This window comes from Heterocephalus glaber, unplaced genomic scaffold, assembly GCF_053883595.1.
Source record: "Heterocephalus glaber isolate CG9 unplaced genomic scaffold, H.glaber_assembly_v1.0 deba00001428, whole genome shotgun sequence".
Classification (NCBI taxonomy): Eukaryota; Metazoa; Chordata; class Mammalia; order Rodentia; family Bathyergidae; genus Heterocephalus; species Heterocephalus glaber.
The window spans coordinates 29,615,070-29,642,793 of NW_028258293.1; the positions used below are offsets into that span (position 1 = coordinate 29,615,070).

The following is a 27,724-nucleotide window of genomic DNA, read 5'->3' on the forward strand; positions in this document are numbered from 1 at the left end:
TTCTATTTAATAATGCACTACCACCCTTCCCAGGAGCTCAGTGCAGCAGAGACAGGAGCAAGAAACGCAGCTACCTCAACTTTGCCTCATTTTGCTGATGAATCATAAAATAGAAATGAAAGAGGCCTTAGTGATTATATTATTTTAGTCTAACTCCTTTGTTATATAGATGAGGACACAGAAGGGAGGCCCAGAAACAGGCTGAGATTTTCCCAACATCACAGAGTAGGTGGGTGATGAAACTAGACCCAGACTATCAGAAAGGCTAGATTATCAACCTACTTTGATCCAGGAATAACTCAACCATGCACCTGGGCTGCCCCACCTATTTAGGACCACAAGACAGACCAACCAGTTGAGATCTTAGTGATCACCCAAAAGGTTCTAAAACTCTACATTTCCCTAAAGTGCTTTGCTGGCAGAGAAGACCTGTGCAACAGACAAAGAATGTGCATAGCACACCATAGATAGAAGCACCAAAAAAATGTTTCTGAAAGAATTCAGTACTTGACATTTTAAAAAAGCATTGATATAGCATGGTAAAAATCAGAACATTTTTGATTGCTTTACATTTATTTTATGAGTGATTTTATTTTGAATTAGATCTTATGAGGGTGTTTTTGTTACCTCAGACTGCTAACAATATTGTCAGGGGACTATTTCTTTGGTAGGATTTTCCTGTTGGGATTGTGTAAGGGTCAGTTACTGTGCCAGAGAGACAGAAAGACCAGCCACTAAATGTCCAACCCGATGCTGCACTTTACCTGCCTCATCTCCTATTGTCACACAGCCTTGCTGGGGCTGGTTATGCCCCTTTCACAAAGAAGTTGAGAGTCAGAGGACAGACCCTCATCCAAGGTCCTTGCTGATGAGAGGTGAGAGCAGAGGTCATTTTTGCAGCCAATCTGCTGCAGAAGTCTGAGCCCCACCTGGTAACTGAGAGTCCTGGCTCCTGGACCAGACTTGCTGCTTTCTTGCTATGACTTTGGGTCTCTGAACCTCACTTTTCACATACATAAAATGAGGGCTTTAGAAAAGGTGATTTCCTGGGCTGGGGATTTAGCTCAGTGGTTCCACCACCTGCCTCGCAAGCGCAAGGTCTGAGTTCGATCCCCAGTACCAAAAAGAAAAAGAAAAGGTGATTTCCTCTAGGGTAATAAACATTTTTGTGCATCCTCTCTGTCTGACCAAGGGAGGAGGTCAGAAATAGATGTCTCAAGACCCAAGCCCCTAAGGAGGGAGAGGAGCAGCTCTCCTATTTCTCAACTCCCTAAAGCTTGATCTGCTGTCATCATTTTGCCATTGTACCTCACTACCACCCCCAAATCCATGCAGTTCTCTTGTGATTTTCTCACTGTGTTGTTCCCTTGGAAAAAGAGCACGGCATGTACAAAACACAGAATGTAGGTCCACTTTGGAGTTAGAAAGACCTTGTTTCCATCCTGGCTCCACCATCTTCTACTTTCTCTCTCTGAATGGCAGATCCTCCATCTGTGACTCTCATACAGGTGACAGATGCCTCATTAAACATCTCCATGTTTCTTACTGTTACGGGCTTTGCCTCTTCACAAGAAACTCTCATGCTAGATCTTCAACCTCCTGCTGGTAACTGCTCATCGCTGGTCCCACCTGCTTTGGTGTCTGACTCACATAGACTGTGTGCACAAGGGACATGGATCCTGGGGCCCTGAAAGTCACACATCAGATATGTGCTCCTGGGTACTGTGCCATGGCTCTACATGCCCCCGGCCTCCCCAAGCCTGCCTCTCACCCAGCCTTTACCTACTTCTGCACACTCCATCCCCAGCCCAGCTCACTTGCAAGCCTGGTTCATCTAGGCATCTTCTATGGAATCATCAAATTTGGCCTTAGTGAGAAGAGCCAGGTGGTAGTAAGCTATGGGCCATTAAACTCTCATGCATCTCCCTGTGGCCAGGCCAGCTGGAGCCCTTCCCATCAAGCTGGCTCTCCAATGGGATCACAGATCTGCCAGCCATCTGGGAACAACTTCCTAGGATGGAATGGGAGGCTTGGCCTGGGCTTTTCTGACAATAAAAACAGCATCATTAACAAGTCTCCTGGGACCAAGAACTTTATCACCACTGAATCAGTTTTGTTCTTGTTTTCTCAACTGGCCTCCAGGGAAGGCAAGAGTTAACATTGTTTCTACTAGTTTACATTTAAGGAAATTAAGCTCTAGAGAAGTGAAGTGACTTCCCCAAAGCCTTATGAGTAGACAGTGGCAGAGCTAGGGTTTGCACCAAAACTCTGATTCTGGTTCAGTAGTTCAGCAGTGTGTGGTCTAATGAGAGACCTGAATCTCACCGAGTCTTCATTTTCTTACCTATAAAAAGGGTATAGCAACACTATCTATGTCACAGGGTTACTGGGCAGGGTTAGGTACTTATTCGAGGGTCTTTCATTTACTAAAGTGTCAACAAGGAACAGCCATTATTTTAATGAGCCAAAGTATTAAAACTCTGTTGCATGAGTGGAATTCATGACTGCTGTTGAGCTCTGAGAAACATGCCAAGGTTTTGTGGCAGAAATATGAGGGTAGAAGTCTATGCACCAACTCCAGGCAAGACAAAGGCAAGAGTCATAGATCCTTCCTGCTCTGTTTCTCATTCTCTACTTTGGCTCCAGTGCTCTCTTCCTGACTCTGTCACTCTTTTGCTAATACAAATCTTTTTTAAAATTTCACAGGTACTAAATTTGCCCTCACTGTAAAATATTTTAATCAGTACAGATCTTTAGGAAATAAAAAGTGGAAATTTTCTTCATTCAACCTCCCCCTCTCCAAAGATAATCGGTATTTCTGATTTGGTGTGTTTCTTCCAGACTTTTCTAAGCATTTGTGTGTGTTGCTTGTAGTTTTGTTTTTCTTTTAAAATAAATTGAATTATTTTGTACTTGCATAACATATTTTAACTTTATAATGTCTGATCTACTTCATTCTTTTGGTGTGATGTTTGGTATTTAATAGTATGAATATGACATACTTTGTCTAATAATTACCCATTATGGACATTAAATTGTATTCAATTATAGCTGTTATGAACAATATTTTAATTCATATCGTTTTTATACTCCTTTGGGGGTACATGTGCCCAAATATTTCTCTGAGATAGATCCTTAGAAGTAGAAGTTTTGGACCAAGCAGTCATCATATTCGAAAATGAAACAAGGTATGGGCAAGGGCCATCACAACCCCAAACCTAGAGGCTTTGAAGACACTGAGTCTCTACAACGACTGGAGTGACCCTTTTACACCAGAGCTGGTTACTTTCGCCAAGAACCAGAGGGAACCCATGCATGTGGGACTCATTTCAGCCCTTAGGAAAGACTTCCACAACAGATCTCTACTGACTGTCAGTTTACAACTGAGGACTGTGGGATTGCTAAATCCTTGGCAGCTGAGCACAGACGACAGCCCTTTCTTGATCTTCAGAACTTCATGATAGGGCAAGATAGATAGCTTTGGATTTTTAAAAATAATAAGCAGGAACTATGTATACAATCTCCTCTTCATATCTACTCCTTATAGAAGAGAGGAATTTTTGGCTTGAGATAAAGTTATATATGTAGGTTTTTGCTTCTGTTTATGAAAGTAAATAACTAAGGGGTTTAGGGAGGAATAAGATCTAACCACTATTAAATTAAAAGCAAAGAATCCTGCAGGATTACCAGACTGTTCAGTGGATTCTTTTACTCTGTTCTGTGTCTCAGACACTACAAAGATCTTTAATAAACACTAAAAAAACCATCTTTTGGCAGCAAGAATAACTAAAAGCTTTCTGGGATGTGTGGCTGAAACTGATAAAAAGACTTAAGTACCTGGGCCAGAAGAAGCCACACGGAGGGCAACAGTTGGCAGAATTGTAGTAAGTAGGAAAATGCCAACAAAAAACCAATATTTAGTTACCTTTTTAAATCTTAAAGTTTTATTTATTTATTTATATTTTTAACTTATTTTATGTAATGTTATTTTATTTTGCAGTACTGAGGATTAAACCCAGTACTGAGCTACATCCTCAGCTCTTCAAAAATTTTTTATTTTGAGATAGGTTCTTGCTAAGTTCCTAAGTTGCCTAGGTGGGGCATGAATTTGTGTTTCTCCTGCATCAGCCTCCCAGAGTGTTGGGATTATAAGCTTGTGCCACCATTCCCAGCTAGATTCCTTATTTTATTTTGTTTTACATAAGAAAATGAGCCAAAACAGGTGTTACAGTTTAGGTCTAAAATGTCCCCCAAAATTCTCTATTTGGAGGTGGGACCTGTTGGAAGGGATGGGTCATGGTGTGCATGTCTTTTCCTTTTTGTCTCTGCATCCTGGCCATCATGCAGTAAACAGTTTTCCTCCACCATGCCATTCTGCCATGCCATTTCTGCCTTGGAGCCAGCCAACCATGGAATGAATCCACTGAAACTGTGAGCCAAAATTATCTCTACTCTTTTTAGTTGCAGGTGTTGAGAATTATGCCCCAGCAATAAGAAAGTGACTAAAACAGAAAATTGATGCCCAGAGTGGGGACATTGCTGACACTATACCTGACCATATGGTCCAGAAGCCTTTAGAACTGATTTGCAGGAATTTGGAAATATGAACTAGAGAAGTCCTAGAATATTATAAGCAGTGTTTGATGTGTGATTCTGGCCAGAGCTTAGAAGACTAGAATGCTTATAGGATCATAGACAGTAAAGGCCAGGCTCAGGAAGTTTCAGGTGGGAACAATGACTCCATTGGCCGTTAAACAAGAGGTCACATGTGAATGTTCTAGAGATAATTTGTTTACATTTTCTTCATGTCCTGAGACATTGAGGGAGATTGAAGTTAAGGTGCTGGAGAAATTAATCTGGTAGAGGAAATTTCAAGGTTGCCCAACATTCAGGCTTTGGTGTGGCTATTGGTGGCTTTTAGCCAGATCTACAGTGAGAATTAGGAGCAAATGGCAGACTTGAATGATTTGAAAAGTTGGCAGTTATACCAGAAAGGAAGTGCCTGGACAGTTAGGGCAAAGGAGAGGATAGTTGCTGAAAAAAAATAGCATTTTTAAAAAGGCCAAGTACTTTGTACAGGGACAGGAAGAAAGATGCCTTGAGAGTATCTCAGAAATCAGTAAGACCCCACTCACTGCAGGATCAAGGGTGCAAAACTATAAATCTTTCATTTGAGAAGAGAGTCCTTGGGACACCTGTTTATTCAAGGCTGCTTAGAGACATATGCCGCCCAATTCAGCCATCCAGATATTGAGAGGCTTTCGCAGCCATGATCCAAGGAGGCCTGGCTCTGCTCAAACTCACAGCTGATCGTGGCATCATCCATTGATGCTGGTTTTTTACGCATGTTGAATGTGAGTAATGGGGTCACAGAGGCTTCCACAAAGATTTCAGAAGGTTGGAAAGGCCAGGCAAAAATGTATGTCAGGAACACAGTCCCTGACAGGAATGCATGAGAAGGCAGTGATTGAAGCTGTGAGAATGAAGCTGAATATACAATGGAGACTCCAGGAAGCTGGATGTGCCAGGAATGAGGAATGTCTGCTGAGATAAACCCAGAGGCCAGGTCATGTGGGCTGCAAGCAGCAAGGCCTAGGGATGAAGCTGCCCAAGACATTTGGAACTCACATTTTACTACAACCTGTCCTTGGTGCTGGACATACAGCTATAAGATTTAATATTTGCCCTGCTGGATTTTGGTGCTGCTTTGTCCAATTTCTGTCTGTACCCCCTATTCTTCCCTTTTGGAATGGCAATGTTCACCCTGTGCCATTGTACGCTGAGTGTGTTTGACTTACTTTGTGATTTTTACAGGAGCTCACAGGTTAAGAAAAGTTTGCCATGAATCTCAAAGCAGACGTTGGACTTGGACTTTTCAACCATGCTGGAACTGTTAAGACTTTGGCAACTCTTAGAGATGAATTTAGATATTATGCATTTTGCATAATGAGATGGACATGAACCTTTTGGGGGCCAGAGGTGGAATATTGTGGTTTAAGTCTGAAATGTCCCCCAAAGTTCTCACATGTGGAGTGAGGCCTGGTTGAAGGGGGTGGGTCACTGTGGATGTGGGTTAAAAGGACATAATACACCTCTGACTCCTCTCTTCTTACTCTGTTTCCTGACTGCTATGATGTAAGATGCTGTTTCTTCCTTGGAGATAGCAAGCTATGGACTGAGACCACTGAAACTGTGAGCCAAAATAAACCTCTCCTCCCTTAAGTTGCAAGTGTTCGATATTATCCTAGTGATAAGAAAGTGATTAAGACATCAGGAGAGTAAAACTGTTGGCTGATTTCTTTGTAAAAGCCAACGTTCTAAGACCTACTATTGTAACATTGTGGGATGAAATATAATTTATTGTATTAGCTTTGAGATTAAATTATTCTCATACTTCTAGGAAATGACTAGTTTTTCTATAGCCATGGTAGCAAAAATTCTCAGAACTTTTTAAAAACTGTTTCATTGTTCAGTGGCAGCTTTGCACTAGTAAGCACCTTTCTGAAATCAATCACTGAGAAATTCTTCCTATACTAACCACACTTCCACAGCTTGAATCAAACCAGCCCTTAAACACACCCACCCTAAAGGCCCACCAAACCTCAGTCTCCACATTTTCCACAGCTGGTGACAGACTATGCCTTTTGTTTCAAATATTGAGTGATAGTCTCTACCTTTAACATTTTTAGATTTATTTCTATATGTGAGTAATAATCTCCTCTCTTTTCACTTCTTATCTTAGTAATTGGATCATCTCTCTTTTCTCTTGTTCAGTCTAACTAAAAGTTGATATATGTACTTAAAGAATGCATCTAGGCTTTATTTTTGTCTACTGGTTTCCTATTGTTTCATTTATTTCTATTCTAATGTATATCCTTTTATGCCTACTGTTCGTTTGAGTTTAGTTTGCTTTTCTTTTCTAATTTCCTAAGATGAAAAGTTAGGTTATTGATTTGAGATTTTTCTTCCTTTTAATATAGGCATTTACTGCTATAAATTTTTTTCTAAGCACCAAGTTAGATGCATCCCAAAAATTTATAAATTGTTATTTTTTTCACTCTCCTCCAAATATTTTCCAATTTTCTTTGTGATTTCTTCTTTGACCCATCAGTTTATTAAGAGTATATTGGCTAATTTCCATATATTCTAGAAGTAGCCTCCAGTGATAGAGCTTTTAAAGATAACATAGAAAGAGTAGACATGTTGCTTAAACCATATATTGTTTGGAACCCTGCTCCACTGCTGGTGGGAGTGTAGACTGGTGCAACCACTGTGGAAATCAGTATGGAGATACCTCAAAGAACTAGGACTGGAAGTCCCATTTGACCCCACTATTCCACTGCTGGGGATCTTCCCCAAAGAATTAAAAGAATCATACCACAGTGATATATGTGCGCCCATGTTCATAGCAGCACAATTTGTAATAGCTAAAACTTGGAAACAGCCCAAATGCCCATCAACTGGAGACTGGATAAAGAAAATGTGGGGTTTTTTAATAAAATGGAGTACTACTCAGCCATAAAAAATGAGAAATTAGAGACATTTGTAGCTAAGTGGATGCACATTGAGGCGATACTCTTAAGTGAAATAAATAGGACACACATGTGTAAATACCAAATAGTTTCTCTCGTGTGAGAATCTGAAAGTGTAAATAGGGACTACATGTATAATAGGTAATGTGAAATAGGAAGAAAAGGGGCAAAGGGGAAGGAAGTGGGAGGGCTAAGGGAAAGGATAGAAGGGAATGGGATTAATATGAGAAAATGGAAAAATAGGAACAAAATCTTTGTAAATAGGGAGGACTGGAGGGGTTGAACGGAGGGCTGGGCAAGGATGAAAAACAAGAACCAAGAGAGACTATGTAAAGGTGCAAATTTCCAATGATGAATGTCATTATATTGTATACCTAAAATGTACCAATGATTAGAATGAATAATCGATAATGTAAAATAGGAAGAAAAGGTCCAAAGGGGTAGGGGTAGTGGGAGGGGCAGGGGAAAGTAAAGAAGGGAAAGGAAAAATGATGAGAAATGGAAATAAAGTCTTTGTAAATAGGGAAGGGTGGAGGGGTTGAAGGGAGGGCTAGGAATGGGGAAAAAATAAGAACCAAGATGCGTTATGTAAAGGTACAATTCCGAATGAGAAATGTAATTGTGTTGTATACCTACAATGTACCAATAAAAGAATTTAATAAAGTACAAAAAAAACCCCATATATTGTTTAGGACAAAAAGAAAGCTAGCTTAGAAATAAAGTGTGAATAAATAAAGTGTAAATAAAGTGAAACTGAATAATGTTAGTGAACACAAATCTGGGAATATAATTTGAAGAGAACATAAAGGGAGGATAAGAAATAACATGAACTATTGCTATTCGAAATTTAAACCGAAAGCATAAAATAAGAATTTGATACAAGCATTTTCACTTACCCTTAAGAATACAAACAGAAGAGTCAGATGTGGCACATGCCTGTAATCTCAACACTCAGGAGGCTGAGGCAAAATGTTCACTGTGAATTCATAGCCAGCCTGAACTATTTAGCCAGACTTTGTGTTAAAAAACAAAGCAAACGGGGCTGGGGATTTAGCTCAGTGGTACTGCTGCCTGCCTTGCAAGCACAACAACCGCCCCCCCCCACACACACATACACACAAACACCAAAAGGAATATACACAGAAAAATTTACTATCATCGATAAATATCATTATTGTAATAGAATCTTAGCTTCATGGCTACAAAATGACTACTTAAGTATTTTCACTATGTGTAATTGAAGTCTGTTTTAGAGTTCAACATTGAATTGAGCTTAGACATATTTTATACAAATTTACTTAGAATTCATCTTTTTTATTTCTTAAAAAATTATTTCAAGTGAAATTCCTATAACATAACATTAACCATTTTATAATGAAAAATTCAGTGGCATTGAATACATTTACAATGTTGTGCACCAACCACTTCTATCTAGTTCCAAAATACGTCCATCACTCTGAAGTAAAACCTCTTAGTGCTGTGGTGTGGATGTTGAATGTCCTCCAAAGGCCCATGAAGTAAAGATTTGGTCCCCAGGGTAGTGCTACTGGGAGGTGGTGTACCTTTAGGAGATGAGGCCTAGTGGAAGTCCTCAGATCACTAGGTGTGTGCTTGGAGGGGATTGTGAGGTTCTAATCCCTTTCTCTTCCAGTTTTACTTCCTTGCCATGAAGTGAGCAGTTTTACTGTGCCGCACACACTCTTCCACCATGATGTTCTGCTGCCTTGTCAAAGGTTCAAAGCAACAGGGCTGACTGGGACCTCCAAAACTGTGAACCGAAATATACCCTTTCTCCTCTAAGTTAATTCTCTCAGGTATCTCCTTACAGGGACAGAAACCTGACTAACACATCCATGAAGTAGTTTCTTCCCTGTAATTCCCCATCCCAACCTCTGGAAATCATCAACCCATATACTGACTTTCAATTTTATTTATTCTGGATATCACATATAATAGAATCACAAAATATATGACTTTTTGTTTCTGGCTTTTTTTCACTTAGCATGATGTTTTTGAGGTTTCTCCATGCTGTAGCGTATATCAATATCCTTTTATGGCTGAATAATGCTCCGTTGTGTTTATCACAATTGTTGTGTGTAAACCACAATGTGTTTATCTATTCATCCACCTAGGGACATTTGAAATGCTTCCATCTCCTGGTTATCAGGAATTATGCTACTGTGGCATGTGCATACATGTACTTGTTTGAATACCTGCTTTCTGTTCTTTGGGGTATATGTGTAGGCAAGGAAGTGTAGGGTCATCTGGCAGTTCTGTGCTTAACTTTTTGAAGAACCACCAAACTCTTTTTTTCAGAGTCTGAATCACTTTACATTTCCTCCAAAAATGTATGAAGATTCCATCTTCTCCACATTCTTACCCCTTGGTATTTCTCATTTTTTAAAAAAAATTGTTGTAATTCTAGTGGTTCAAGTTGGTAACTTACTGGGTTTTGATTTACATTTCCCTAATAACTAATGATACATCAAACATTTGTTTCATGTGTTTGTTGGCCATGTATATATCTTTTTGTTCGACTTGTTTGCTTTTTTTTGTTAATACATGTTTGCAGTACATCATGATTACATTTATTGTGGGGAGTTGGAACATGTGCATAATAGATCTTAATTCTTTTTTTGTTTTGTTTTTGTCCTGTACTCCTCCCCTCTGTCCTTGCTCCTTCCAAATTTTGATCCCATTGCCATTAGCAAAAGTTCTATTTTCATTTCTTTTTTTTGCTTCAATTCTTTTTTTCATCTCTTTTCCCTCCCCTCCCTTCCCCCTTCCCTGCTCCCTCCATCTCCTATTCCCTCAACCACTTGAAAAAGACCTCTCTACTTCCCAGTGTATATAGATATAGATAGAGACATAGATATAGATGTAGATGATGTAGATGTAGATGTAGATGTAGATGTAGATATATATATACATGAGTTTCTCATATAGGAGAAACCATGCAATATTTAAGCTTCTATGTCTGAAATATTTCACTTGATATTATGATCTCAAGTTACATCCACTTACCTATATGAATACCTCATTTATCTTCCTTTATGACAAAGTAGTGTTCAATTTTGTATAAATATCACATTTTCTTTATCCTGTTGATGGGCGTAAAGGCCCACTTCAAGATTTAGCTATTATAAGTTGTGCTGCTATAACATGAGTATGCACATATCCCTGTAATATGATGACTTTAACTCTTTCAAGACGATACATAGAAGGAGAATAGCTGGGTCAAATGGAATTTTTAGGTTTTTTGAGAACTTGCCACTCTGATTTCCATAGTGACTGTACTATGTACTAGTTTATATTCCCATCAACAAGGTAGAAGAGTTCTTTTTTTCCCACATAGTCACCAGTGTTTGTTATTTGATTTCTTGATGATAGCCATTCTTCCTGGAGTAAGATGGTGTCTCAATGTTTCAATTTGTATTTACCTAACGGCCAGTGATGCTGAACATTTTTTGATGTATTTATTGGCCGTTTCTACTTCTGCTGAGCAGTGCCTATTCATTTTGGTTACACATTTTTTGATTGGATCTTTCACTTTGAGGGGGTCTAATTCTTTAAATCCCTTTCTATATTTCAGATATCAGTCCTCTATCAGAGGAATAACTGGAAAAATCTTTTTTCCCATCCTGTAGATTCTCTTCACTCTATTGGATGTTTCCTTTGCTGTGAAGAAGCTTTTTTTTAGTTTGATATGGTCCCAACTGTTGATTCTCAGCATTATTTCTTGTGCAACTGGGGTTCTTTTTAGAAAGTCCTTGCCTATGCCTATATCTTCAAGGGTTTTACCTATTTTACCTTCCAGGAGATTAAATGTTTCTGTTTTAACATTTAGATCTTTGATCCATTTTTATTTTAGTTTAGTGAGATACATGGGCCTAGACTCAATCTTCTCTGTGTGGACATCCAATTTTCCCAGGACTATTTATTAAAGAGGCTATCTTTCCTCAGGTGTATATTTTTGGCTCCTTAGTCAAAGATCAAATAGCTGAATGTTCCTGGGGTTCTTTCTGCTTCTTCTCTTCTGTTCCATTAATCCACATGTCTGTTTTTGTGCCAGTGCCATGCTAGTTTTATTACAGTAGCTTTGTAGTAAAACTGTAAACCTGGGATTATGATGCCTCCTTTGCATTTGTTACCCAGTATTGCTTTACATATTCTGTGTCTCTTCTGATTCCGCATGAATGTTAGGATTTTTTTTCTCTAGATCGGTGAGAAATGCTGTTGGTATTTTGATTGCGATTGCATTAAATATCTATTACAGTTAGGGAAGTATAGCCAATTTGACTATATTGGTTCTGCTTATCCAGGAACAGAAGCAGTGAATCCATCAGGTCCTGGACTTTTCTTAGGTGGTAGGGAATTTTTTTTATTACTGATTCAATTTCATTGCCTGTTACTGCATTATTCAGGATTTTTAAGTTTTCTTGTCAGTTGTGGTAATTCATATGTATGTAAGAATCTCACCTTTTCTTCTGAGTTCTCCAGTTTTGGGGCATACATGTTTGTGAAGTAGTTGCTAACACTTTAGTTGCAGCATATTAATTTCTTAGTAAAACCAAGGATGTTTCTTGGTTTCTAATTTCAGTAATACGGAAAGTTTCAGAAAAATCTGCGAAAAGTTAACTGGTGATTTTTGTTTCTTAGAGGAGAGGATAATTAAAGAAAGAAATTTTTTAAATTTTTCAAATGATATCTAGGCACCTAAAATATTGTTTATCACTGCAAAAATTTACATTAGTCCTATGAGGTTGATACTATTTAAAAATATGTACATGGTGTTATTTTGGGTAATTTGCCTGATGTGAAGGTCAGAATTAAAACTTTCCAATAATAATAAACATTTACTTAAAATTGATTATATGCCAGATTCTGTACTGAAACTTTACAAATATTGTCTCATTTAATTCTTTTTTTGGTCTCATTTAATTCTTGACCTTAGCCATATTAAATATGACTATAATTTCTAATTTCAGGTGAAGGAACTGGGGTTTAGAAAGTTAAGTGACTTGTAGGGATAAGGAAATACATTCAGATTTTTAACTATTATGTGTACTGTTTCCAAATATGTCTGAATAAATGAAAAGGCAACATTTCCATGTCCTCTTTCTATCATTCTGATCTTATACTACTCAGTGGCCTAATCCCTACTAAAGGTAATGCATCTAACTCAGAATACTGGTTTAGGGGAGGACAAATGGTTTAGGAGTAGGCAACATATCTAAAAAGGAAAGTCCTGTCTAAATATATGTAAAAGGAGCCATTACTGGGTATTACAAATCTTTAGACTTTGTCTTTAATAGTACCTGAAGGGTCTCTTTTAACCTCAGCCTTTGTAGTCAAATATTGATTTAATTGAAAAAGATTGAACTACAGAAACTCTATGAGGAACATAGCTAATATAGCAATATATAAACAAAGTACAAATAATGTAGAGTGTTATTTGATGTTACTCATATTACTTTTCACTGGGGAACTGGTGAAACCTTCATCAAACATCAATGGTGTTGTTAAACAGATGATGTTGTACAGCTTATTGATGTGTGTGTGTGTGTGTGTGTGTATGCCAACCAATGTTTCACTACAGTCTATAAGTCTCATATCAATATAAGAAACTAATTGAAATTTGATTTGCTGAAATTGGATTTCAGCATTGCCCATGGTGATTTTATCTTTTTCATTTCTAATTGCATTGATTTTAGTATTTTCTTTCTTTTTTTGGTAAGATTGGCTATATTGTCTATATTGTCTTATTCTTTCACAGAACCAGATCTTCAATTCATTGATTCTTTGTATTTTTAAAGTCTTCATTTCATTGATTTCTACTCTGATCTTAATAATTTCCTTACTTGTACAAGCTCTGGGTTTAGATTGTTCTTGTTTTTCTAGGACTGTAAAGTGCATCATTAGATTATTTATTTGGACTCATTCTGTTTTTCTGATGTGGCATTCATAGCTATAAACTTCCCCCTTAAAACTCCTTTCATTGTGTTCCATAACTTCTCATATGTTGTACTGGCATTATCATTTAATTTTAGGAACTGTCTTATTTCCTCCCTTAATTTTTCTGTGATCCATTGATTATTCAAGAGTGTGTTATTTAATTTCCATACATTGGCATAAATTCTGTGATTTCTTTTGCCAATTATTTCTAGTTTTATTACACTATGATCTGATAATGTGTGTGGTAAAATTTTGATTTTTTGTATTTACTTAAGTGTGCTTTATGAGCTAGTATGTGGTCGATTTTGGAGAAAGTTCTATGTACTGCCAAAAAGAATGTGTATTCTGTTGTTGTTGGCTGGAACACTCTGTTTATAGCTATTAAATCCATTTGTTCAAAGGTTTGGTTCAACTCTGATATTTCTTTGTTGATTTTTTTTTTAGTTGATCTGTGTATTTGTGATAGGAGGGTACTGAGGCTTCCTCCACTATAATTGTATTGATGTTTATCTGATCTTCTGTGTCCAGAAGTGTTTATTTTATGACATTGGGTGCACCATAGCTGGTGCATTATATGTTTATAATTGTTACCTCTTCCTGTTGAATAGTTCCTTTAGCCAATATGTAGTGTCCTTCTTTGCCTATTTTGATCAGCTTTGGCTTAGAGTCCACTTTGTCTGAAAATAGAGTAGCTACTCTTGCTTGTTTTCAGGCTTCCCTTGCATAGAATATTGTTTTCCATCCTTTGATTTTCAGTCTTTGCATTCCTTTTTGGGTTAAATGTATTTCTTGTACACAGTATACCATTGGATTTTGTTTCTTGATCCATTCTGCTAGTCTGTGTCTTTTGATTGATGAATTGAGACCATTTTCATTGATAGTTAAAACTGATAGGTATAAACTTATTCTTGCCATTGTATTATTTTCCTGTTACTGTTTCCTTTCTTTCCCTTCTACTTCATTGCTTGCTCTACCTGGTGCATTCATTCTATCGAACCTTTTGGCACTATTACCTTCTTTATCTCTTTCTAGGATATCCTTGAAAATTTTTTGAAGCATTGTTTTGGTGGTCATGAATTTCTTTAGGTACCTTGTATCCTGGAAATATTTTATTTCTCCATTACTTTTGAAAGATAATTTTGCAGGTTATATCAGTCTTGGTTGGAAATTGTTTCCTTTTAGGGCTTGAAACACTTCATTACAAGTTATCCTTGCCTTTAAGGTTTATGTTGAGAAGTCTGCTGTAATTCTGATGGGTTTCATTTATAAATGATTCGTTGCTTTTCTCAAACAGTTTTTAAGATTCTGTTCTTGTGTTGGATTCTGATATTTTAGTTATGATGTGATGCAGAGTGTTTTTTTCAAATCATGGATATTTTGGGCTTCTGTCTTATCTGTATAATAAGTTCTTTTTCAATGCCTAGAGAGTTTTCTGCTGTTACTTCTGTAAATAGGTTTTTTAAAGCCCTTTGTGCTCTCCTTAGATTTTTCACTAATTCTCATTACTCTTAGATTAGTCTTTTTGTCATCTAGCAGATGTTGGATTCATTTTTCAAATTCTGTTATTGTTTTTAAGATGTCTGTCTTTAATCAATCACCTGCCACAGCCCTGTCTTCAAGATTCTGTCCTCACATTGGTTGCTTCTGCTGCCCATACTTTCAATCATATTTTCAGTCTCCTGGATTTCTGTTTGGAACTTTTTCACAGACTCCAATTCTTTCCATGGTGGGCATTCATGTTTTACATCTCTTTCTTTAGCTTCACTAGATTTTTATTAGTGTTTTTTCTTGACTTGCTGTTCATTTGTTTCATTAGGATTATTATTTGCTTAGTTGTATCTTCTTTGAATTCACCAAGCCCCTTATTGATCTGTTTTGTTACCTCCACTGACATCCTTTCCATTTCTGCTGTGTGGCTTTTGATTTCCTCCCCCTCAATGCCCCCCGTATTGGCTTTCAGAAATTTGGGAGATGGTGGAGGCATTTTGTTGCTTTTCTTCTCATGTTTTTATTTTTTGATTGTTTTATTTTCTGGCATCTGCTGCTGGATTATAGTGGGTAGCTTTGTTGCAGATATTTCCTCTGGGCATGGCTAACTACTGGCCTTTGCTTTTGTCCCAGGATTCAGCTACCTCTGTTTATTTTGGGATGGGAGATTGCAGCTTAGTAAACCTCGTACTTGGTTCTTCATGAACGGGCCAGAGTATTGTATATGACTCCCAGACAATCCAGATAGTGGCATACCAAAAAAAAATAAAAATAAAAAAGCAACAGACAGCAATAATTATGTTACCTTGGCTATAGTAGTAAAGTCAGCAATGATAATAGTGTCAAATATAAACTGGACACTGACAAACCCTAAAAACCACTCATGAACTGCCCTTAACCCAACCAGAGATCTATGATTTTATTAGGCAATCCAGATGGTCTCTACTGGATGTAGGCAGCAATGAAGGAGCTGAAGTAGACCACTGGACTCAATGCTATTGATAAGGAAATAATGTACAACAGGGCAGGCCTTTGTCTGTTGCCAAGCCCCCCACCCGGATGTTTTTTTGCCATAAGATGTTCTGTTCAAGCAATGTAACTGTTTGAGCTATACAATGTTCCTATCCAATCTTTCAAGATGTTCTGTTTAAGCAATGTAACTGTTTGACCTGCAGGATGTTCTTACCTGATGTTTCAAGATATTCTGCTACCTCCACGCTTCCGCTTCTGTGAGTGTGCTCACCAGGTACATGGGGCCACCTCCCTACCGCATAGATCTCTATATAAGGTTGCTTCCAATTCTGTTTGGGGCTCAGACTTCAGAGTACAAACTCTTCTGAGCCCACTGGCATAATAAAACTTGGTTCCCTCCATCTCTCCAAGTGCCACTTTTGGTTTCTTCACCTCTAGAGATCTTCAGATAGCTGTAACTCTTGGCTATAACACAGAGCTGTAATACTTGGCTGTAACACTGAGCTGTCACACTTCACTGTAACGCTACCACCTTCAGATCCAGCCCCTTCTGAAGCTTACACCCATCAAACCTGACTCCCACCACAAAATGCAGGCCTTGTGACCTTCCTGGTCTGAGCTCGAGCTTCTCGGAGGATCTCAGGGGATCTATGTCAAACCCTATCTTTTCTGAGGCTGTCTTCTGTGCTTGCTTTGGCAGCACATATACTGAGTCTGTCTTCTATGGCTGTCACTCACCTGGTCTCTGTGGTAGGGTAACACTTCAGTCCTGGAATCAAACTCTCCTCCTGGCTGTTGGTCTCATCCTTAATCAGGCTGGTCATTTGGCAGTCACCTCTTCTGCCCTGTGCTGTAGAGGACCAAGCCAATTCTCCAGGTAAGAATTGGTTGTTTGACCCTAGAGGCAGGGTGAGTAGGATGAGCAGACAGGCCCCTCCTCTTCCTCCTTGTGTGGTGTGATATAGCATGCGGGCAAAGAGGCAGAAGGGCAGGATATGTATATATTCATAACAAGATATGTATATATTCATAACATGATGTATATACATAACATTTGTGCATATATATATTTATTCTTCAGGGAAATATCTATTCAAGTTCTTTACCCATTTAAATTTGTGTTTTTGTTAAGTTGTAAGATCTCTATATCCTGTGTACTAGACCTTTATATGTTATTTGCAAATATTTTCTCCTATTAAGAGTTTTTTCATTTTCTTTGTATCCTTCCTTTGATTCACTATTTGATACAAAATTTTGAACTTTGATGAAGTCTGATTTATCAATTTATTCTTGTGTTGCTCTTGCCCTGATGTCACAGCTATGAATCCATCACCAAATCCAATATTAGGAAGATTTATTTAAATTTTCGGCTAAGAGTTTTATAGTTTTAGCTGTTATGTTCAGGTTGTTGATCCATTTTATCTTATTTTTGTTATGTTATATGATGTTAAGTAGTGGTCAAATTTAATTGTTTTGAATGTGGAAATTTAATAGCCCCGGCATAATGGCAAACTTATAGTCCAGTGTGGCATCTCTTAGTGGTATAGCAAGATCAGGCCAAGAAGTATCGAGAATGCACCTGGAGACTGGAGGCAAGTTTATTACACTGGCAGACTGATTGGGGGGTTTCTCCACAAAGTGATTAGCCTGGATCTGGCAGTGAACAGGGTTTATACGGGTTAAGGGAAGGGAGAGTGGGGATACAGAAGCAAGGCATTTATCATCAGTTCAAGGCATTTAGGAAATTACATTTAGTTTACATGATTTGATAGAAAAGTACACTGGATACGTACACTACAGAGAACAAAGGACAATGAAGGAGGACATGTGTTAGGTGGGGGAGGGGGCATGAGCTGGGGGTGGCTCCTTGTCAGTTAGGTCAGCTAGTCGCAGGAAAGACCTTTGTTGCTCAGAAATCATTTTCTGGCTCACCGGCACCAATTGTTGAAGAGATTGTTGTCTACCCATTGAATGGTCTCTCCTATGCGATTTTAATCTCTGTAGAATAGTCATGAAGACAGATAAGAACATTTTATCTTTCTTCTTCTTACCCCTCCTGGCCAAACTGAGATATAAAATATAGTAGGTTCATAACATTTGTACTTAATATGTAAACAATATCCTGCTTAATTTAGCTGATAGTTTTATTTTCTTCCCAAGAAGTATAGATAGCCACTTAGGAGGACAGAGAAGTGAATAGGAAAAAAAATCAGATCAATGATATCCGTAAAGCAAATTGGCTTATGTTCGATTTTTTTAAAAAATCCCCACTGGGGAGAAAATATTAGGACCATTAGTCAGACATCCCTGACTCAGGATGAGTACTGAATTCTAAAGGTAAAAATAAGGTCAATTTTGAGAAAATGTTTTCCTGATATTCATGTGCCTCATCTGAGTTTAATGTAAGAGGTCTCCTCAGGCAACAGACCTAACTAATTGGCCCTCACTTCTAAGCAGTCATCCTTCACGCCCCTGCTCTGTGTCCTTATCTCCTCTTCTAGATGATGTCTCTCCCCTTGGTGCACCAATTCTCTTCTCATGTTGCTCCCACCAAGCAAGAGACAACTCCCTCAGGTTGCTGTCTCACATCCACACTCCTGCCTGCCTCTGTGTCTGCACTCTGCCTTCCTGACTGTTACCAGGAGAAACTTTTCATAACAGGCTATTTCCCTCAGCAACAGCACCTACCATGCTAAACTGTGCCCATGACTGTCTCTCTCACTGGACTGGGAGCATCCTGAGGCCAGTGATTGTCTCTTGCTCTTCCTGTATGGTCTGGCATCTCCCAAAAGCTGAGCAAAGGCTGCTTATGGGTGAATTCATGGGGAAATGATCCTGAGCAGCTTGATGCCTACTGTAAAGAGCAGCACTGTCCTCTCTACCCCCAAGAAGACCTGGACCAAATGTTGAGAACTCCTCTTGGCCTCTTTCCAATGCAGCAGTGTCTTGGGAGAGCTTGTTGCAAAATACAGGGCTCATGCAGAACAAAAATATGCATACAATGTAGCCATATGTCACTGAATGACATTTCAGTCAGTGGCAGCCTGCCTACATAGCAGTAATACATGAGGCATATAATATTGTAATGGAGCCAGAAAATTCCTTTTGCCTGATGATGTTGTATGTGGTGATGCTGGTATAAACAGACCTCTTGCACTGCCAGTCATATAAATGTATATGGCACATACAATTATGTGCAAATGCTTAACAATAATAACAACACTCCATTGTGTATAGGGATCTTGGGTATAGGGTTTTCTGTACAAACTATATTTTATCATTATTTTAGAGGTTACTTGTACTTGTAAATGTTTTTTCTGTAAATAGTATTTCACGTTATGCTGGAAATTGCCCCATTTATACTGTGTTTACCAAGTTTCTTGATGGCTTTGTCTTCTCTTTTGATTGATTTAATCTCACACTGTTTTGTTCATCTTATATCTAGGAGAAATATGTTTCATATAGCTAGATGTGTTAGGCTATATCATCTACGTTCATCAGTACACACAGTGACAAAATCACATAATGATACCTTTCTCAGAACTTGTTCCTGTTAGAAACCTATGACTGTGCAGTTTTATTTTAGAGCAAACCCCATGTCACCATCATTCAGGGGAGAAGAAAATGTTGACAAAACTCACAAGCCCCTGGTGCCTCTCACCAGTTACAATCCTGTTCCTCTGCAGAAGTAGACCATGATTCTGATTTTTATTATGAATATTCTTTCACAGTTTATGACCTCTGTGTGCACTGATAAAAATACAGTTTAGTTTTGCTGGTTTTTAAACTTTATATAACTGGACTCATATTATACCATATTGAATTTTAATTGTTTTGCTCAACACTGTCTGAGATTTCTCTGTACTCTTACAGGTATATGTAATTTCTTCATTTTTAATTGGTGTATAGTGGTACATTTTCTGAACATTTCACAAATTAAAGAAATGCAGTTATGCTGGATTGCAGAGGACAGGCCTTCAATTCTATAATGTAAAGTGTTTCCCAAAGTAGCTGTACTAGCAAACACTCCCACTATCAATGTGTGAGAGCTCCTGTTGCCCCACATCCTCAACTTGGTATTGTCAGACTTTCCCATTTTAGCTCATCAGTGTCTAGTGGTGTCTGTTCGTTGTTGCAATTTGCATTTCTCTTACTAAAGAGGTTGACACTGTTTCTTATATTTACTGGATATTTGTATTTTTTTCTTGCAAAACATTTTGCTCATTTTTCTAATGGCCTCTTTTTTTTTACTGATTTCAAGTAATTACATGTGCTGGCTCTGAGTCCTGAATCCTTTAGTTGGCTACATCCATTGCAAATAACTCTTCTCTCAATCTGTACCTTGTCTCTTTTTGCTGTCTTTTGATGAACAGAGACTCTACAAAGCTGTCAATGTTATCTATTTTTTCTATAGATTTAGAGTTTTAATCATGTTTAAGAAATATTTTCCCACCCCAAGATCAAAACAAGCAAAACTGAATTATCATCTCCTATATAGTTTTACAGTGTTGATTTATAAATTCAGCTGTTTAATGAGATTGCTTTTGGTGTTTCCTTGAGTTAAAATGGCAAATTCCATTTTTCGACATGTGGATACCAGACAGTCCAATACCATAATGCCCATCTTCCATAATGATCTACAGTGTCATTCCTGCATTTATAAATTATTTATATGCTAGAGAGTTTTTTTCTGAGCTATGTACTCTGTTTGCTTGGTCCATATGTCTATATCTTAACAACTTACCTTGTCTCCACCCTTACCTTACGACTTTAGCCTTATTATATTGATATTTCTCAATGTTTTTAAGGAGATTCTCCTTATATTTTATCTAATATTTCTATTTCTTTCCACAGAAGCGTTTATTTAATAACCTAACCTACAGTTAATAAATGTGCAAGTCATATCAGTATATTTTTGGTACTGCTATAACTCATTCAAAAAACTTTTGAGGCGGGAGAATGACAAAGGATGGCTAACAGGTATAAGAGTGCATTTGGAAAGGAAAAATACACTCTAATGTTTTATAGCACAGTAGAATAATTATGTTTGACAAAAATCAGTTGCTTATTTCAAAATAGCTAGCAGGACATTTTGAATGTTCTAACACAAAGAAATGATGTATGCAATGATGAACGTGCCAATTACCCTGATTACACATTTTTTTACCTGTTTTGAAATGTCACCCTGTACTCCATAAATGTATTCAATTATTATTTGCCAGTTAAAAATATACTTACAAATCTTGTTGATGGTACCTCTGAGTTTAGTTAACTGGTATACTGGAGCAGAACTAGCGACATCTAAGGATCAAGGGGCCTCAAAGTGTTCTGGGTCCTGGGGCCGTGCCATTTTGGTCATGGCCACCTTGACATCCTTGCTCCTCAGCATGTAGATGACAGAGCTGAAAACAGCTGTGGGAATGGCAAACACCACTCTCAGCAGGTCAGCTCTAGAGGCCACATTGGCTATGGCAATGGATGAATAGTAGGAGCTATATTAGTCCGCTTCCTGTTACTATAATGAAATTCCTGGGGGCAATTAACTTATAAAGAGAAAAGATTTATTTTGGCTCAGGGTTTGAAAGTCCAAGATTGAGTAGCCTCATTACTTTGCCTCTGGCAAAGACAGAACATCATAGCAGGTGTGTATGTTGAAGCAAACTGCTTATATCACAAGTCGGGTACTAAAGAAGGGCCACACTTGGGGGCCAAACCTTTAACATTTAAGATTCAAGATATAGCAGGTGCCCACCATCAAGGTGTGGGAGGTGTGAGTGGAAAGGGCTTTTGAACATCTTTCTCAGAAGCTGACATGAAGCACTGAGATCAGGATGTGGGTGTAGGAGAGAAGCACCAGAAGGAGAGGGTGAAAGGACACCACCGTGGCAATGCAGAAGTCCATGAGGGTCTAGGGGCTGGTGTCAGAGCAGGAGGCTCAGACCATAGTTGGGTGGTCACAGAAGCAGTGGTACATATGAACGATGTCACCAAATGCCATCTGGGAAACCAGTACCACTGCCCAGTGGGCAAGAAGATACAAAACCAGGCACTGGCCACAGTGGGTGGCAGATGGCTACATAGTGGTCACAGACCATAACCACCAGGATGAAGGCTTCAGAGCAGGAGAAACTGGACCGAGTACATCTGTGGAAGCAAGCAGGGAAGTGAGAAGTAGCCCCCATGAAAGATTAGGAACAGCATCTCGGGGCAGGGGTTTTGATGAAAAGGATGTCCAGGGATGAGAAGTTAATTAGGGAGAAGTACACGGGCTTGTACAGGCTGGGCACTGACACCACTGCCACTGGGATAGGGGTATTACTCACCAGAATGAGCAGGTAGATTAAGAAGAAAATTGAAAAAAGAAAAAAGAAAGGAAGAAGAGTCATAGAAAGGGATGCCCACCAAGTAGAGTTGGTTAGAGGGGTCCTTTTACCTGTTATAGGTTATGCCTTTCATGGTTGGCCAGAGCTAGATGTCTACCGATGGACATTGGGAATATCAGTGCACATCTGGAAACCAGAGGAATCAGAATGTATAACTAGAATGTATATTTTTCTTTCCAACTATGGATCTCAATCTCAACATTTTCTTTTTATGAAAAATTAAAATTCCATAACAAAATAAAAGAATAACATTTTACTGCACAATTAAGATGCCTTGAATTGTGAGGTGTCTAATAACAATGGTTGAAAGAGCTGGTTGTGTGTGTGTGGGGGGGGGTGTTTGTGTGTGTGTGACAGAGGAAGACACAAGCACCTAAAGGGCTGCGGAAGGGAAGGGGTCATACTTTACAAAGACCTGGGTCCACTGACAGCAAGTTTAGGGACCCAGAGTTCAGGCTCACATACTATGGAAGTTTCCTTCAATCAGATCTATCTCATAATGCAAAAGACAGACTTAAAAAATCAAGGAATTTCATGTAACCACAGGTGTACAATTCTGGAGTCTTTTTGGCTGGAATGCCACAGAGGAGGTTGAATACTTGGATGGGAGCCAGATTAAAAGCCTTTAGGCAACTTTCTGACCCTAGATCTATTGATTCTCTAATAAATAAATAAATAAATAAACAAACAAACAAACTAACATGAGTAAACCACAGCAATAAGACTGCAAGGTAGGAGGGCAAGTGTAAGCTATCTGAGAGAAAAAGACCTGAGAAGCATCTACTGAAATGTTCAAATGCTAACTGCAAAGTCCAGAAGCTCCTTTATTAGTTCAAACAGCTCCTTTAAGGGAATCTGATGTTTTGGCCTCACACCTGCTGCTACAAGTGAAGGAACATTTGAGTGAAGAGGTAGTGATGAGCCACTCCCCAGGTTCTGCCCACTGCCACACTAGAATCCTGACAGCATTCATTTGATACAAGCCCATCACCTCTAAGCTTCTCCACATGATTTCTGCATGAGCCTGTTTAACTTAGAGAGACAACAGAATCACTAGTTGGGAGTGAGTGAAGTTGAGCCCCTGGAATAGAAACTCTTGGTAGTTTATTCTGATGTTCTCTTGACCAGGTAGGTACCTCTGGGCCTGGAGAACTGGCCTTCTGACAAAGACTTGGAACTCTCGACCTCTACGGAAGTGAAAGATGCTTTGAGGGAAGAGTGAGGAACTGCTCTGGATTCCATTCCTCTTCTGTGCCCTACTCCATTCTTCTCTCCCTCATACTGACAGGATGCTGTGTCTCACTCAGCACCATTGTCTTTGTCTCTGCATTTCCAACCCTTTCTATGCTATCTTTATCTTTAGCTACTTCCTCCAGAGAGCCCTACAAAATACTGCCTTCCTAATCCAGGAATGGCTTCCCTTTCTGTATGCCTTGCTGGGGCTCTTTGCATCTGTATCAGGCCAGTTGAGTGTCTTGCAACCTACCTTTGTATCCTTTTCGTCATATCCAACAGTAAACGGCCATCCTGGTTTGCCCAGAACTATCCTGGCTTTAGCACAGAAAGTCATTCAGTTTCCCAGATTGTTGGGCACCCTAGGAGGACAGAGACCTTGTATTACTATACGTATTTTTATTCATTGATTTCATTGATACATTGTAGGTATACAATATGATGACATTCAAAATTGGGAATTTGTACCTTTACATAATCTCTCTTGGTTCTTATTATTTTCCCCATCCCCCTGCCCTCCCTTTAACCCCTCAACCCCTCCCTATTTGCAAAGACTTTGTTTCCATTTTTTTCCTTTTCTCATGTTTATTCCTTTCCCTTCTTTCCTTTCCCCTTCCCTCCCACTTCCCCTTCCCATTTGCCCCTTTTCTTCCTATTTCACATGACCTATTATACATTTAGTCCTTATTTACACTTTCAGTTTCTCACACCACAGAAACTATTCAGTATTTACACATGTGTGTCCTATTTATTTCACTTAAGTGTAGAGGTCCCAGGGCCGGGGATTTAGCTCAGTGGTTTAGCCACCTGCCTTGCAAGTGCAAGGTTCCGAATTTGATCCCCAGTACAAAAAAAAAAAAAGAATAGAGGTCCCATTTGACCCAGCTATTGCCCTGCTGGGTATCTTCCCAAAAGAATTAAAAGAATCATACCACAGTGATATATGTGCACACATGTTCATAGCAGCACAATTTGTAATAGCTAAAACTTGGAAACAGCCCAAGTGCCCATCAACTGGAGACTGGATAAAGAAAATGTGGAATTTTTTAATAAAATGGAGTACTACTCAGCCATAAAGAATGATAAATTAGGACATTTATAGCTAAATGGATGTGCATTGAAGCCATACTATATGTTTTGTGGGTTTTTTTTCTGTTGGTGGTGGTTTTTTTGAGCCAGAGTCTCTCCCTTTGTAGTTCAGGCTGCCCCTGAACTCACTATATAGCCTAGGCTGGCCTCGAACTCACAGCGATCTTTCTGCCTCAGCTTCCTGAGTGCTGGGATCACAGACGTGTGCCACCAAGCCCAGTATACTATATGTTTTTGATAGAATGAGTCCTTTCCTTTGATGGACTCCAGGTTGGATTCCATTTTCGCATGAGGAAAAAACGTATTTCAGGTTACAGATATTCCTTGTTTAACAACCTACATATTTAACGACTGTTCAGACTTATGACTGAGATACGCTGTTTGAACTTACAACCAGCTGCTCAGACTTACAGCCCACACTTGGACTTATGATGCAGAAATGTGAGCAGCAGTGTGGCCTTATGGTGGCTTCTTCTACAGTACAGTACCATAATTTTTGCCAGTTGTACTGTACAGTACAGTAGTGTAGTATAATTTTATGTTCTGTTATACATTAGAGTACTGCATGTGAGTTATGCAAATAAAAGCAAAGTCATCAAGTTGGAGTTTTCTTTGACCATTTCTTAGTTGTAGGAAGGGGACTCGGTCCTGAACAAAAACTGTCTGTACTTCCATTCCAACCTGCACATCTTCTCTCTTCCTGGCTGCTGCAGCTCAGCAGGTGTCATTGTTGAGCCGCTTCATGCCCACTGCCCTGAAGCCGCCTTCCTTGGCCTCTAAGTCAGTGGGTGCCACAGAGAGCTGACAAATTAAGGAACCAGTATTGTGAGAGAAGATCAAGAGCTGCTGAGAGTAATTCTGCCCAGAGGCTGCTGAAGACACATAAGGGGCTGAGGTGTAGGTCAGTGGTAGAGTCCTTGCCTTGTATGCACAAGGCTTTGGGTTTAATCTTCATTGCCACCAAAATAAATGTTATTGAGTACCTTAGTGTGGCTATTTGTCCCTTCCAAAATTCATGTTGAGGCTTAATCCCCAAAGTCATATGTTGATGGTATTTGGAGGTGGGTGGGGCCTTTGGGAAGTAATTCGGAATAGACGATGTTATAAAGATAGGACCCTTATGCTTGCATTAGTGGGATTCGTAAGAGGAGGCCAGGAAGTTATATGTGGTCACTCAAGCCTGTAATCTCAGGAGTGTGGGAGGCTGAGGCAGGAGGGTTATAAATTCAAACCCAGCCAGGTAACTTAGTGACTCAGTGAGATCCTGTCTCAAAATATAAAAATAAATAAATAAAAAGAGCTGGGAATGTATCTGAGTGTTATAGCCCAGGGTTCAATTCCTAGTACCATGGAAAAAATGAGAGAACCAAATCAGCAAGCTTCTCTAAATTGACAAGTCTCAGAATTTGATTCCCTCTATCTTGTCATGACCCAGCAGGAAAGCCCTCATCAAATGCCAAGCAAATGCCACCATGCTCTTGGGCTTTCAGAACCGTGTGTTGGCTAAGCCTTTGTTCTTTATAAATTATCCAATCCGCAGTGTTCAGTTATAGCAACAGAAAATGGACTAAGACACTGGTCATTCTGGGCAGCCCAAGACCTCCAAAATGAGATTTTCAACCCACAGAACTGAGCTGCTTGGGCTTGTCCTTCTGACTCAGCTATCCAGGGCCAGGTGATGTTGCCCTCTAGATCACTGCCCCTTCATGCCAGTGACTTCTTGTGCAGTTCTGCCAGGGTTTCCCAATACCACCTCCAGCTTCCCCCTCTCCCTACAAAAGCTTTCCTATGTCACAGTCTACATAAGAGTGGAAGTGGCCCACAGATAGCTGCATCCATGTGAAGAAATCAGACTGGGATGGGGGAAGGAGAGGTGTCACCACCCCTTCAACAGCAAGTTTTTGTCAGAGTTAGTCCTGGAAACCAAGCTTCCCGGTTATGAACTTAGCCCTTTCCACCAAGCCAGGCTACCTAGAGAACTTGGAAGCTCTGGTTTCCACTGGGAGAGGGGTGGGGGGATTAGGCCAAAGGTTTTGTTTTCCTCTCTCCATCTCTTAGGCTGGTATCAGAGATAACTATAAATTTCTGTTTTGTTCTGAGGGCATTTTTAAAACAGTTTCAGATGGACTGGGCGCTGACCAGAGATTCTAAATGGCTAGGAAAAGGATGTTTCCAAGAAATGACTTTGGAAGAAATAGACTGGGCATTTTTTCATGAAAAAAATATTCTGGCAGTCAGGCTTCACCTTCAGAGAATAAATGTTCTATATTTGCTGTCTGGCTCATAATAAACTCTCCCTAAGTATTTTGAGATAAATTAATTAATGAACAAAAGGGTTAACATGAGTTAAATTGAACTTTTTCTCTTGATAGACCAATCAGCAGAAATTTTTTTTCTTTCAGCATCTAAATGAATACAAACCACAGTTCTCTGAAAGTTGCTGTAATTCTGAGTTGTTCCCACCACTGCCTGGAAGCATGTGTTATTCCTTATATCTAGATGTCCTGGGTGGGGGATTTAGCTCAGTGGTTCCGACGCCTGCCTTGCAAGCACAAAGTCCCGAGTTTGATCCCCGGTACCAAAAAAAAAAAAAAAGTTTAGATGTCTCCCAAAACCAGAATGTCGTCATAGGTAGAGAGTTTCAAAGGGGGCTGGATTAGGGTATGCGACTGTGGGTTAAAGTGTGATACTGGGATTAAGGGTATGGGTAATGGAAGCCTGATCCTGGGTATGGGTGGCACTAATCAATAGGTTTGTAACCTGGATGGAATATAAAGGGACAGAAAGAAGGCAGGCATGCTGCTGCTGCTTGCTGCCTTCTGCCTGACACACCATAAACTGTTTCTCCTCTGCCATGTCCCTGTGCCATGCCACCCTGCCTTGGAACCAGCTGACTATGGACTGAAATCTCTACGAACTGTGAGCTGAAATAAATCTTTCCTCCTTTAATGTGTGAGTCTTGGGTATTTTATCTCAGCAATGAGAAAAATAACTAAGACATCATGTAAGGGCAGGTTTTGTTGGGTATTCCCAGAACACGAGAGCCAGAAGTTTTCTTAAAAGAAAACAATG

General features: G+C 39.2%; 1 protein-coding gene and 1 pseudogene across 2 annotated transcripts in view; one reads left to right on the forward strand and one right to left on the reverse strand.

Moving 5' to 3' along the window:
- Positions 1 to 27,724, forward strand: part of Slco2b1 (solute carrier organic anion transporter family member 2B1) — a 185,505-nt gene that overhangs the window by 92,991 nt on the left and 64,790 nt on the right. The gene's annotated exons all lie outside the window — the stretch shown is intronic.
- Positions 21,075 to 26,604, reverse strand: LOC147828050 (olfactory receptor 2AT4-like; annotated as a pseudogene). The gene is made up of 2 exons (XR_015451483.1): positions 23,817 to 26,604; positions 21,075 to 22,456 (listed from the first exon to the last, which is right to left on the reverse strand). The product of XR_015451483.1 is annotated as an olfactory receptor 2AT4-like (transcript).